Raw genomic sequence first — 13,985 nt, 5'->3', positions numbered from 1 at the left:
TAATTTTCTCTCGAGAGATTATATGATTTGTTCAAAGAAGAATATAGTTAAGAAGCAAACTAATATTTTATTAACAGATGAATTTAAAAAAAAATCCAAAAGAATTAATGAAATATTGTTTTTGTTAGTATTTATCTTAATATGACTAGTTTATTAGGAAAGAATAATAGTTGAGGGAGATGACCGTGAATAGTGATGTTACTAATAATTTGGACAAAAATTAAATTATTGTTAAAAAAAAAACATCTTATTTAAAAATAAACCTAATCAAACTGCACTCGTCCTAAAATTTACTTAAAAAATTGTTCATGATCAATATTCTTATAGCAATTTAAAATATATATATATATATATATTACAAAAGTATTAGGCCAAATTCAACAAATATTGAAAATAAGTTTAAAATTTACTTAAAAAATTGTTCATGATCAATATTCTTATAGCAATTTAAAATATATATATATATATATATATTACAAAAGTATTAGGCCAAATTCAACAAATATTGAAAATAAGTTTAACTAAGTAACGTTAAAACTCTCAGCGACATTTTATTGAACACAAGTTATGACGGTGGTAAAAGATGATTACACTTGTCTTCAGTATCTTCGTCAATCCGTCTCAGGATCAACACAAAGAAGAAATTACGAGTAACTATTAGGCGCATAAGAGAATTATTTACCTCGACTATGTCGAAATTCGAATCCTAGACCTTATGTTGATAGCACCTTATGCTCTAGTCACTAGACCATTCCAAGAGAACAAAACACAAGTAATTATACTTACATAGAAACAGAATTATTATTTTTGTTTCCATGAATTTAGTTGAATGATAATATAAAAATAATTTTTAGCGCACTTAAATATCCTTAAAAAAATAGATAAATCCATTATGACCTTAGTGGTAACTTAAATACACTCAAAAAAAGGTAGATCCGTTACCTTAGCAGTCCTCCTAGTGCCGGTCCCATAGATATAGAGGGAGATTCATACAGATACATAGACCATAAACTTAAATACACTCAAATACTCATAGGAGGATGGGTATCTTATGATAAAGATGGTTCTCATGATTAAAAAAAAAAATGCACGATGCCTTTCATTATTCATTGAAGATTATTATTAAAAATTATACAATTGGTTAAATAATTATAATCCTGTAATTCAGAACCCAACAATAAATATTTTTAAAAATAAAATGTGAATATGTTTTATTTTCAACTTAGGATTCTAATTTATTAAAACTTTTAATGTTTGTCTCCTGAAAAATCAAATTAATTTACATTACTATCTTCGTTTTGACTTCTCAACATTGTCCCTTCATTTATTGTATCCACCATGGAACAAGAGAATCTCAACCAGACCTCTAGGCTAGCTAGATCGTAAGTCACAAGCTTATATTCGGACGGAATGTTAAGCTAGGGGCTCACCCAATTGGGCACTCCGATCGATATAATCTCAAAGTTTCATTTTGCCATCAACGATGAAGTATGAAGTCAAGTATCAATTATCTCGACCGAGTGTTTTAGTCGATCGGACATATGGTCTAATCAAACATACTAGATGTCTGGTTATGTACCGTTCAAATAAAGAAGTTGAGTTACCGATTGCACTCATAAACATTGATTGGATATTTTTCGGGAGTCAAGCCGGTTGGATTATACTAGTAATTCAATCAATTGGTGAAAATAATCTAGTGTAGACCCCGTAGCCCAACAAATTATTTTACTTTTTTACTTTTTTGTTTTATAGGTAAATCATACTTTCAAAACTTATAGTATGTTAAATCACAAAGATTTACGGGTTCATTTTAAGGAAGATGTCAAGATCACTTGATTACGTACATTTTTTTTAAAGTGCTTCATAATTCATGTATAGACACAACAATGACATTATAAAAAGAAATCTTCATCCATGCACAAAAATACATGATGCTAGATATTTTTATACGCTCATTGCTATAATTTTTCACTATTCCTCTCCAAAACTTAATCGCTAACTTAAGCAACTTAAGCGTTGGAGACTAACTCAAATGATCCTTTCTCTAGTCTAACACTAATGCTCTTAGTCACACGTAGAACAGTGAAAAATCTCCATTAAATTTCCAACTTAACCATCTTTCCGGCTTTACGGGGCACATTTGCGTCCAACGGAGGAGACAGCTAGTACAATAATATCATGGAAAAAATGCAATGAAATTGATGATAATGAAATAAACTAAATTTGACAGCTCCCATTTCTCGGCCCATGTCTTCTGCTGCATCATCATCAACATCATAATCATCGAGGGCACACTATTCATGCACGTGAATTAATTTATATATTTTTATCTATTTTTTTACAATATAATAATTAGATTATAAGGGGGGTAAATGAAAAAGGTCACGTAAAATAAAAAGGCATGCATATGGTTGCACATTTGCGTGGGAAGGCGTCAAGTGCAGTTATTGTTGAAGAAGACTTTGAAGGCAACCTTGGTTTCGTGCATGGTTTGCTCGTGTTCAGAGTGCTAAAGTAGTGAGAATAAGCGGCCATGGATGGTTATAGTTGTAGCAAGAATATTTTTATATAATAAAATAAAGGAAAAAAATTAAAAGAAGAGGAACTCTTGTGGTGCTAATTAATTAAATATATATGTTTTTGAGTTTATATAATTTTATTTCACTCAATTATTGGAAGCCAATTACACTGTTGAGGTTGAGGGTGTTTATTGACCTTGCATTGTATTATTGTCACCTAACCTTCCTAACTGATCTTCTTTATTATTGTTGTATGATTTTTTTATTAGGTCAGCTAGCGCGTGCAACTCATGCTGCCTTTAAAAACGTCTTACACGTGTCGGACGTCTATTTTATTTCATTTTTGCTTGAGTCAAAAGGATATATTGTAGGTCAATTTTATATGCTCAGCACCAAAAATAATAAATTGGTATTATTTTAAATTTAGATAGGTTCAGTGTGAGTTTTTTTTTTAATAAAATATAGATATTTTATAAATGTTTATGGGCTGTTTTTAATTTTTTTTATCAAAATTTACCAGTTTTGATTGAATTTATATATATATATATATTTTATAAATTGGTGTTGTTTTAAATTTAAGAATGTTTAGTGGGGTGTTCTTTGTTAAAATTTAATTAGATTGTGGATTCATAAATTTTTGGGAACTTAGTTGAATTTAAATTATACGAAATAAATTCAATTTATCTATTGAAATGACTTGAGTTGATAGTCTCAGACTTCACAGTGGCCGACCGGGTGAAATAGACTAAGGTCGAATTAAGAGGTATCCGACCGAAAGATGCATTGACAGAGAAGAAGAGGAACGTAGGTGGAGAGCTTCAATCTTTTTGAACGTGTAACCTTTTGCTTGTAGTCACAACCTCCTTATAGGAGCTCAGACAGATGGACATCATTAATGATCTCATTATTCGGTGTACGTGCGCACACGAGTTAACATAATTCAGTGCAATCTGGACTCTGGATTTGTACCCCCTGCACACTCATATATAAGAGAGAGTCTCTCCTTGTACATTTGTTCACATCATCAATGCATCTAAATCAATATAAATTAACCAACATATTTTGAAACTCCTAATATATGATTAAAATTCTATTCACAATGAAATTTCATGTCTCTTTCATCTCTTCTCCATTCGTATATATTATATACAGGTTTAGAGTCCACTGGTACGTGAAATGAAAAAATCAGAAAAAAATAAATAAAAGGAAGTTTTTTTTGGGGGGGGGGGGTGAAGATAGCAATAGATTTTTAAATTTTTGATATAGTTTTGAGATTATAAAAAATGTATATATATAAAACTTTAATAATTAAAGATGTCCTAAGGTGGTTAAAAAAGAATATCTTAAGAAAAGGAGTGATTATGATTAAGGGTGATATATCACAGTTAGATCCAAGCAATCACTTGCGGTTGATTGTGAGTTTACTGTCATGATTTTGCGTGTGGCTGGCTAATTGATCGAGACATGCACGATTTCATAACCAATCGTGGCTGCCAAGAGAGCCAGCCATGTAGTATAACAACCACGAGCTTGCCGTGAACTTTGACTCTCACCGGAGCCGAGAGTTTTGATTCACCATTTTATTTTATATATACGGATCCCATCCTAAAACTAAGTCAGATAGAAAATCGGTGAGTTAACTAAAATATGGACTAAGTTGTCCGGTCCTTAAAAGTAGAAGATGTGATGAATTGTCTTCTATATTAATTAAGTCATCGGACCTAGAAAAAGAGAAGACCGGATATATCAAAAAGTCTCTGATTAATGTCATCGGACTTCCAAAAAAGAGAAGATCAGAGGTGTCAAAAAGTCTCCGATTAAATAGTCCCTGTAAGATTATTAGAAAACAAACCGGGGGTTGCCCCGATCTGAAACTCTAATGTTCAAGTCAGTCTCCGGTGATAAGACTGAAGAAAATAAACAGTACTGTAATGAAAACATAAAGACTGAATGTAAAGCATACCGAACTCATAAGAGCGGGCCTAAAGTGCTGACACAGAGCTGAAGGTGTTGGCACAGAGCCATATGCAGCACAGAGTCGTCGGAGACAGTGCGGAGGCGGAGGGCGACATGAAGCCAGAGGCCATGGTGCGGAGACGAAGGGTGACATAGAGTCGGAGATGGCGTGGAGGGCAACAGAGTAGATAGTCGAACTGATGAGAAGGTAGGGATGTTGATGGCAGAAGGACTTCGAGCAGGCTACATCGATCGTCCACTCCGACGCTCAAGTCAGTTTCTGATAATGCCAAGAATAAAGTGTTGGTGCAATCGACCTAAGTTTGATCGGTATGATCATGGTTTTGATGTGTGTTAAAGAGTTTAAGTTAGACTTTCACATATATTTGATATGTGTTTGAGTCTTGTAGGACTTGGTGAAACACATGAGGAACTTGGTGCGGCCAAGTGTGGGAAGCTCATCCAAAGATTCGAATCTTTGAGTCGGTGAAGGATGGTGTGGAAGACATCCGAGGGACCGCCGGACGAAGAGCAATGGAGTGAAGCCGAGAGAAGCGGATTTCAAGACAACATAAAGGATGACACGGAGTGGAGCCGTGGGCTCGGGTGCATCTGAGGGACGAAGGCCGACGAAGAGAGCTTCAAAGGCGACTCCGGAAAGGATGAGTGTGAGTGAATGTAAGGTACCAGTCGACTGGTCCAAATTCACGAAGAGCACAGAATGCTTCTGTGCTTGTCGGCTGCGAAGACCAATCGACTGGTACATAGCCGTTAGCAGGATCGTGGATTCTATTGAGTGTCGTTGGCTGTGTCCTACGGTCACACCAGTCGACTAATGCATGGATCAGTCAACTGGTGTCGGGGTTGAGTTGATATGATAATCAACTCTCTCCTCTTATTTATAGGTAGCTTTGGGGCATGAAGAAGGTTACTCATGGTTGTTGAATAACTCTTAGGGTGCGTTTGGTTCAAATTATCATATATAACCTTGGTTATGTGATTACCAAGTGATCCTGTCCGAATCGCCGAACCAAAGGACGCTAGGCACGTGGCGCTTTCCTAGTCGATGGCGCAGGCCTCCGAAGCTCCGGCGATCCTGCACAGAAGTCGGGCCGGGAAGGGGTTCCCGGCGGCAACCCTCCGACGCTCAAGTCAGGCAAGGCTCAATAGAGAGAAAGGGGCTCCAAAACTCGTAGCGTGCGTACCTCCGACGAAGTGAGAGGTTCTTTATATAGAGCGGTGAAAGAACTAATGCACGTCCACCGAGGTGCATATGTGTCTGCAGCTCATACCCCGGTATGCACCTGTCAGAGAGCTTACCTGACGCCATACTGCAACAGTCCCATTGCGCCTTCGATGGGACAACAGGACACCCCGTTGTCAGACTAGGAGTATGGCCTAGCCGTATGACTTGACGGCTGTCAGAAGATGTTCCCCCTTCTTTACTGCTCATAATCCGGGGCGTCCGACCGGCTGGACAGGGAGTCCGTCCGGCCGGCCCCTCCTCCTTTTATGCGATGGCCGGACGGCACTCACCTCGCGTCCGACCTGCCGTTGACATTGGTGTGCTGGGGAAATTTCCAGTAGGCGCTAAGTAGAGACTGTTAGCAGTGTCATTTTCTCCTGGTTCTTCCGTTCGGCTCTTAACTACTGTTTCGACAGAGCGTCGGAACCCTGACCCGGTCGGGGCGCCTTTTACTACCGAATGTCCCTTGGCCGGCCGATCGGTCTTATCCATTTCTTCCAAGTCCGGTCGGCTCACCCTTCTCCGGCGGGCTACTTGGCCATTTGACCTCCACGTGGCGTTGACCCCTCGTTAGGGGGTCCCGGGCTCTTACCACCGGATCACTTGCCTTCCCCTCGAGTCTAGTCGAAGGAGGCGAAGTCCGACTGACTGGACTGCCGATCTGACTGAGCAATGATCGCTGCATTGGGCCGCTCGGCCAGGCATAAGGATGCTCGTCCGTTCGGCGGAATCTTGTCCGTGCCTTGTGTTTTCTTGGGATCCATGTCCGATGCTCTCCCCTACTATCCATCACGTGCGCTGCGCACGGTAAGGGGAGCTCATTAAATGCGGCCAATATCCCGATGACACGTGGCGATCGTGCGTTCATCAGCGTATGGCGGTGGCGTCACTTCCGATGGGACAACCGTCGTTTGAAATGAACGGCTGGATGACGACCTTGATATCGGTGACCTGCATCGGACGGTGGAAATTGATGGCGGCCGCCCATATAAAGCTCCCGACCCCTGCTCTTCGCCGCACTTCGACCTCCTCGTTTCCAGACATCCCGCTGCTCCTCCTTTCGCCGGCGACCCTGCGTTTCGGCTTTCCGGCGACCCTACATCGTCTTCAGACCGTCTTCCTTGCTCGTAAGACCTTTTTTCTCGCTCCCAACGTTTTCTTCTTTCTGTTAATCGTCTCCTTCAGTCGGTTTCCATCCATTCCTCGCTTGAACCTTCCCCTTTTGTCCCGCATTCTTGTCTTTCGATCATGACCAGTACTTCGCAGTCGACCGGCGGTGCTCCGGGTCTTTGGTATTCGGCCATGGAAAGTCGGTTCGACGAGGAGGACGCCTTGCGCCTTACTCGAACCTATGACCTGCCGACCGACCACCAAATAGTGTTAGCCACACCGGCCGATCGGCCTCATGAACCGCCTTCCGGCACAGTTCTTTTCTTCCGAGACCAATTTCTGGCCGGACTGCGTTTTCCACCCCACCAATTTTTCTTACAAGTTTGCAATTATTTTCGCATTCCGCTCGGCCAGGTAGTTCCCAACTCTATTAGGCTCCTGAGCGGAGTGATAGTTTTGTTCAAACTGAACGGCATCCCCTTAGACCCAAAAATTTTCCACTACTTTTTTTATCCCAAGCAAGCCGAGTGGGGCACCTTTGCTTTCCAGTCTAGGATAGGCTTCGTCCTTTTTGATAATATGCCGAGCTCCAACAAACATTGGAAGGAGCATTTTTTCTATATACGTTTTCCCGAGCGGCCAACTTTTCGTACCAAGTGGCAGACGGCAATGCCGGCGCAACCGGAGCTCGGCAAATTTAGAGGTGACGCGGCCTACCTTCAGGCAGCCGAACGGCTAGTTGGTCAGCGCTATCATATTGACAAGCTGCTCCTTCCGGGAGTAATGTACATATTCGGCTTGTCTTCTACCCGATCGCCTGCGGACATGAGTAAGTTCCTTATCCTCCGCTTATTTTGTTCTAATGATTTATTTCTTGTACACTGAAGTCATGTGGCGTGCTAAGGCGAGAAGCTCAAATTGAAAGCCGCTCGGATAGGCGGTGAAGAACAAAGAGGTCGCCGAGCGGGGCTTGGCGGCTCCAGTGATCCGGCCGGCGAAGAAGGTGAGGGACCAACCGTCCCCGAAGCCTTAGACGCCCGCCTCTCACGATGAGGCCGTGGGCGACATAGAACCTTCTACCGAGTGGAGGGCCGTTCGGCCGATGATGTGCCGCTACGCACTCGGAAAACGACTTGAATCCGCATCTTCCTCAACTCCATTTGATGAACCACAGCCGGGGCGCGGATGCTCTGATGTTATCTGGGACGGTTTCCCTAGAGAGTATCCCGACCCCACATGGCTCTCCGAGTTGCCGCCGTCCAGTCCTACAAGAACTCTGCGTCGTATCGCGCGCTTGGGCGAGCTTCCCTCCTCGTCTGCCGGTGGGCCGTCTGGGCCGAGCGGCCCGAATTTAATTAAAACCGTTCTGCGCCTTCCTTCGGAGGCGCATGCTGCTGATCGACCAATGGTCCCCGAGCAGCAGATCACCCTGACGAGCCCTCTTGCCCAAGCTTGGGTGGACGCTCGGCGTCGAATAGCCAAGATGACTCCCGGCAGCTCGGCGATAGCAACCTACAGCAACCGGGTATGCTTTGTTTCTTTGTTTGCGTATTTGAATTATGTTTTTAACTTGTCCACATTCACAGGACTGGGTGGAGCAGATCGCCATTAGCGATCGATTGGCGGCGGAGGACGAGTTGAAAAATAAAAAGGCGTAGAAGTGCAAGGCGTTCGGCCGCTCGGAGAAGGCCAAAAACTCTTGGATGCAGAACGGAAAGGGCTTCGATCTGGCGAGCAAGGTCGTTCGGCTTGAGGCGATGATCAAGCAACGGGATAAGGAGATCAAGATGGCGACCACCCGGAAGCTCCGAGCCATCGATGATATGGACCGAATGAAGGTGGAGATCAGGGCTGGAGCAACGCATCAAGGATCTGGATGCTTTGCTGGCTACCGAGGAGAGCCGCTCGGCTGATCTCAAAGATTTGATGGAGACTTGAAGGATCTCCAAGCCGCCAGGCGTGGGCGCTCAAAGAATATCAAGAGGGGAGTCGGCCCGTTCTGAAGTGAGGAAGGCGTATCTCCGCTCGGAAGATTTCGGAGAGAAGTTTACCGACAAGATATCCCTCACTTTCGAAGAAGCAATCAAGGCGGAGGTGGATTATCCCGAAGACCAAGGGCCACCCTCTGGTAGCCATCCCCAGGGACCTCGCGACGGTGATGGGCGCCATCCGACACTCTTTTTATTTTGGCGTGATATCGTTTTTGAACTTTTGTATTCCACTGCTCGCCCAACTTATTTTGTAGTAACTTTTTGGTTCACCCAGTGCATAATAGATAATCTTTTGTTCCTTCTTCATTTTGGCAAGAAATTTTTCCTTCGTCACATTTTAAGTGTTCTTTATAACTCCTCCGCTCGGCTTACGCTATAACGTGGACTCAAGCCGCTTGCCTTCAATAACATCTTCGCCATGCAACTAGGTAGCCGCTCGGTGCAAGCGTCATTCGTTCACTTGCTCACATTTTAATTCTAATTAACCATCTCTAAATTTGCGCCTTACCTCAAAGGGTTTTCCATAGATTCTAATGCGAGCCGCTCGGACTTTTATAGGCGGCTCGTCTCTCGATATTTAACGTCGGGCTCGGCGGTCTTCCGCTCGGACGTTTATAGGCGCGGCTCGTCTCTCGATATTTAACGTCCGAGCTCGGCGGTCTTCGCTCGGACGTTTATAGGCCGGCTCGTCTCGATATTTAACGTCGGAGCTCGATGGTCTTCGCTCGGACGTTTATAGGCGGCTCGTCTCGATATTTAACGTCGGACCGGCTAACTTTTAACTGATTATATACGCCCTGCCGAGGGGCGAGGGGTCTTCGCTATCGAGTGTGTGGCTCGTACAATATACCTCCGGCCTAACGGCCCGGGGCCTTCGATATTGAGCCTTTAGTATGGGTACAATTCCCCCTGCCGAACGGCGCGGGGTATTCACCTTCGAGCATTTGGCTTATATATTTATACGCCCCCGCCGAACGGCACGAGGTCCTCACGCAGTAAGCCGTTCGGCGGATAATGCTCAATGCGTTTTCATCTTTTTGCTTCCTGCATTACAAGTACATAGGCGACTAGCATATACACAAAAATGAATTACATTTGTGCACCTTTCATCCAGCTCGATAAGGCTGGAGATGATTTGCACGCCACGGTCGATCCAGCTGCCGCCCGGCTTCATCCTCCAAATAATATGCACCCGAGCGGAGCTTTTCAATAAATTTGAAGGGGCCCGCCCACGGTGCCTCCAGTTTGCCGACGTCGCCGACCGGCTTGACTTTCTTCCAGACAAGATCGCCAACCTGGAATGATCTGGGGATTACGCGGCGATTGTAATTTTGCTTCATCCGTTGCCGGTACGCCATCAGCCGGACGGACGCCTTGGCTCTTTCCTCTTCTACCAGATCCAGCTCTGTGTTCCTCCGCTCGGCGTTGCCCTCATCATAGCTTTGGATCCTAGTGGATTCGACTCCGACTTCAACAGGAATGACTGCTTCGCCGCTATACACCAAGTGGAAAGGCGTGACGCCCGTCCTGTCACGCCCCAGAGGAGTCTCTGTCCGAAGAAATTTCGACAGCATCTCCCCTGTACGGCGGACAATATGAAACTTTCTACATATCACATATACTTCAGCCACAGGCGGCTGGAATGATAACAAAAATAAAAACAAACACCACGCAGTTTATAAAGATATTCAGCCTCTGGCTGTCACAACCACGCAGTTAATAATAGTAATCAATCATAGTAGGACTCTGACTCGAAATCCACCCTACTCCACTACACTCGTAAAGCTCAAATCCAACGAACTCACCTCTTCTGCCGTCCAGGCAGGCATATAGTAGAATAAAAACCAAACCATCCAAAGACCATCAAACGGTAACAATCCGTACAATATCCATAAATAAAATCCAAAACAAAACTAAAACATAGTCTGATGGAAGAAAAACCAAAATAAAGCAAATAACAACCTAGTAGAGAACTAGCTCTACGTGCGGATGGGGGCAGTATTTGGGCGCTCGGACAGCCTCAACACGAAAATATCAACAATGGGCGGGGTGAGTCCAACACTCAGCAGTACAACCGATATGCATAATAAAACAAATAACGGACAACACTAATCACGTACAGTCTCCTGAATATGAGGAGGATAAATGCAACTGAAATGAAATCGGAAGATAAGCATCTTGGGGATCAAAGTATAAAGGTAGCAGTCGTCGGACCGAGTGAGTCATAATCACTGTATGCATGTCAATCAATGCATCCAAACAAATGCAGCATATAAGTGCAGAATCACAAGCAAATAAAATGCAATAAATGCATATATCAACCCGTACTACTCAAATCAATGCTCTGTGCAATGACGGAGTAAGCGGGATCTTGTCGGAGTACTCATCTGTGACCCCAAATCATAAATGGGGAGCTCAATGCTCTCATCTCCGTGAGATGACGGGGAGGATATCTCTGCCAGCTACCACGCTGAGTCACCAACGGAGCCAAACAAAGTCCACCATCTGCTGGCGCTGCTACCCTAAATGCCAACGGAGCCAAGCAGGCGGGCGGCTGCGGCTACCAGCTGAGTCACGACCAACGGAGCCAAGCAATGAACCGCCACACACCGGATATACAAATCCATGGGTGATGTGTGCAGTACATGTAGGCAATAATAGAGCAGACAATCGCGCAGCATGCAATCATGATGCATGATACTGAACATGGCAATCTCATGAATAACATGACATGATCCATATAAATAGATACAAAGTGTGTACCACAAGAAGACGTATCAAATAGAAGGCACACAAATCGAAGAGGGTATCAAATAAACCCTAGATCCAGAATATAACAGAGCATGTGGTTAGGTCACTACCTAAGGCATATGTGATCAGGTAGATAATATGTAGTGCAGAATAAATAAACAAACAACATGTACTAATCATGTAGTGACCAACCGAAATAAACAGGTAACACAATTACTGTTATATGTTAAACATATTATCATGCATATCAAAAGACATAAGTCAAAGTACCCGCCTCCAATAAAGTGGTCCAAATCCGACTCCGAGATACTCGTCTCGCGTCAAGATCCTGTGTTAAACAAACAAATATATATTTTTTTATTTAGCTAAATCCTACTGAATAGCTAAATAAACAAATCTCTAAAATTGAATTAGGGCAAAACCCTAATCAATAACTAATAATCCATGCATACAACCTTACTAATCTTGTATCAACATGTTTCAATTAATGACATTCTAATCACACTCAACATTCAACTACAACCTTTAAATTAAAAACATGTCTTACTACATGTTCCAAACTAAACTCATCTACAGCATACTCAAGTATCAAATTACACTAATCAATCACTCTATACGTACCTCAATTCACACACTGCTCTAGATCCGCAACCAACAAGTAGCTGTTGGAAAGAAGGCTGCCGGAACCAAGAACAAGCAAGCCTCACAGCACACAACCTCACTGCTGCAATCAAAACGGATCAATAGCAGATCAATCAATCCAATGACACACCAATGGAACAAGAACCTCACCTTGTTGGCTATGACCTAGGGCACGACACAGAGAAGGGAGGAAGTGAAATCTGTGGCCACCGACGGCTGTGTACCCTAACTAGGGCACGGCTTGGAGCAAAGAGGAGAGAATCGGGCTGGGGGCTTGATCGGCCGTAGTCCTGTGCTCGATCTCTCCGCGGCCAGGGCAACAGGGAGTCGACTGTGGCCCTAGTCACCGGCGGCAGAGGAGTAGAAGGAAAAACCGCTTGGGATCAGGGAAGGAAGTTAGGGCACGCACGGAAGACCGGCAGCACTTCCGTCCGGCGTCGACACTGTGCAGAGTAGAGGAGAGGCGGCTCTCGTCGCCGGCGGCAGAGGGGAGAGTGTGCGCACGCGAGAGAGATGAGGAGAAGATCGGGTTTGGGAGAGGAAACCGGCGCGAGGAAGAAGGAGAAAAGGAACGGGCGGAGAAGGTGTCGAGCACGGGAAAAAAAAAATAAGAGAAAAAGAAAAGATAAAGGAAAAAAAAAATAAAACTTTTCCTCATTAAAACAGGGTAGTCTAAACAGGCTTTTCCGGGCCCCGTTTTTATCCCCGTTAACTCGTCCGTACGAGCTCCGAAAAATTCCCGAAAAATTCCCAAAAATTCTGGAAAATTCTCTTATTAATATTCGCCTATTTTCCGGTATTTTACACGTCCCTTCCTTTGGAGCCGTTCGGATGGCCCATAAGACGCCCGGCACTTCATCTGGCCAACTTTCTCCCAAATGGTCGAGTTGAGCGCACAAAATACGAAGAATTTCCCGATTAGCCACTTCGGCTTGACCGTTGCTTTGGGGATAAGCCACGGACGTGAAGTGTTGCTCGATGCCGTAGCTTTTGCACCAATCCTCTAGCATCTTCCCTGTGAATTGCCGCCCATTGTCTGAGACCAATCGGCGAGGGATGCCGAACCGACAGATGATGTGTTGCCAGATAAATTTTTTTACCATCTGTTCGGTGATCTTGGCTAGTGGCTCGGCCTCCACCCACTTGGAGAAATAATCAACCGCCACTAGCAAAAATTTCCGCTGCCCGGTCGCCATCGAGAATGGACCAACAATATCCATTCCCCATTGATCGAACAGACAGGAAACTGTTGATGCCTTCATTTCTTCTGCCGGTCGGTGGTTGAATTTATGGTACTTTTGGCATGAAAGGCACGTCGACACTGTCCGAGCGGCATCTGCTTGTAAAGTCGGCCAAAAGTATCCGGCTAACAGGATCTTCTTAGCTAGTGCTCGTCCTCCCGGATGTCCTCCGCACGATCCTTGATGTACTTCTTGGACGATGTAAGCCGAGTCCTCTGAGCTTACGCATTTCAACAACGGGCGTGAGAAAACCTTTTTATAAAGCTGATCTCCGATGAGCGTGAACCGGCCAGCTCTCCTCCTCAGCAGTTGGGCTTCATCCCGATCGGATGGCGTGGCACCCGAGCGCAAAAACTCCGCGATGCTTGTTCTCCAATCGCTTGGGAATGTGAGGTCATCCATCCGGTCCACGTGTGCTACCAAAGATACTTGCTCGATTGGTTGCTGGATGACGACCAGCGAGATTGAGCTTGCGAGTTTGGCTAACTCATCTGCCGCTTGATTTTCCGCTCGGGGTATCTTCTGGACA

At 44.3% G+C, this 13,985-nt stretch overlaps 1 long non-coding RNA gene across 1 annotated transcript; it reads right to left on the bottom strand.

Moving 5' to 3' along the window:
• Positions 1-11,844: 11,844 nt before the first annotated feature.
• LOC121989864 lies at positions 11,845-12,800 on the bottom strand. Its single transcript, XR_006114346.1, has 3 exons — positions 12,366-12,800; positions 12,195-12,294; positions 11,845-11,901 (listed from the first exon to the last, which is right to left on the bottom strand). It is a non-coding gene; the product is annotated as an uncharacterized LOC121989864 (long non-coding RNA).
• Positions 12,801-13,985: the final 1,185 nt, after the last annotated feature.

Source organism: Zingiber officinale, chromosome 6B (genome assembly GCF_018446385.1).
Source record: "Zingiber officinale cultivar Zhangliang chromosome 6B, Zo_v1.1, whole genome shotgun sequence".
In the NCBI taxonomy this organism is placed as follows: Eukaryota; Viridiplantae; Streptophyta; class Magnoliopsida; order Zingiberales; family Zingiberaceae; genus Zingiber; species Zingiber officinale.
Note: the sequence above shows the minus strand (reverse complement) of the source record. Positions and strands in the feature narration are given on the sequence as shown.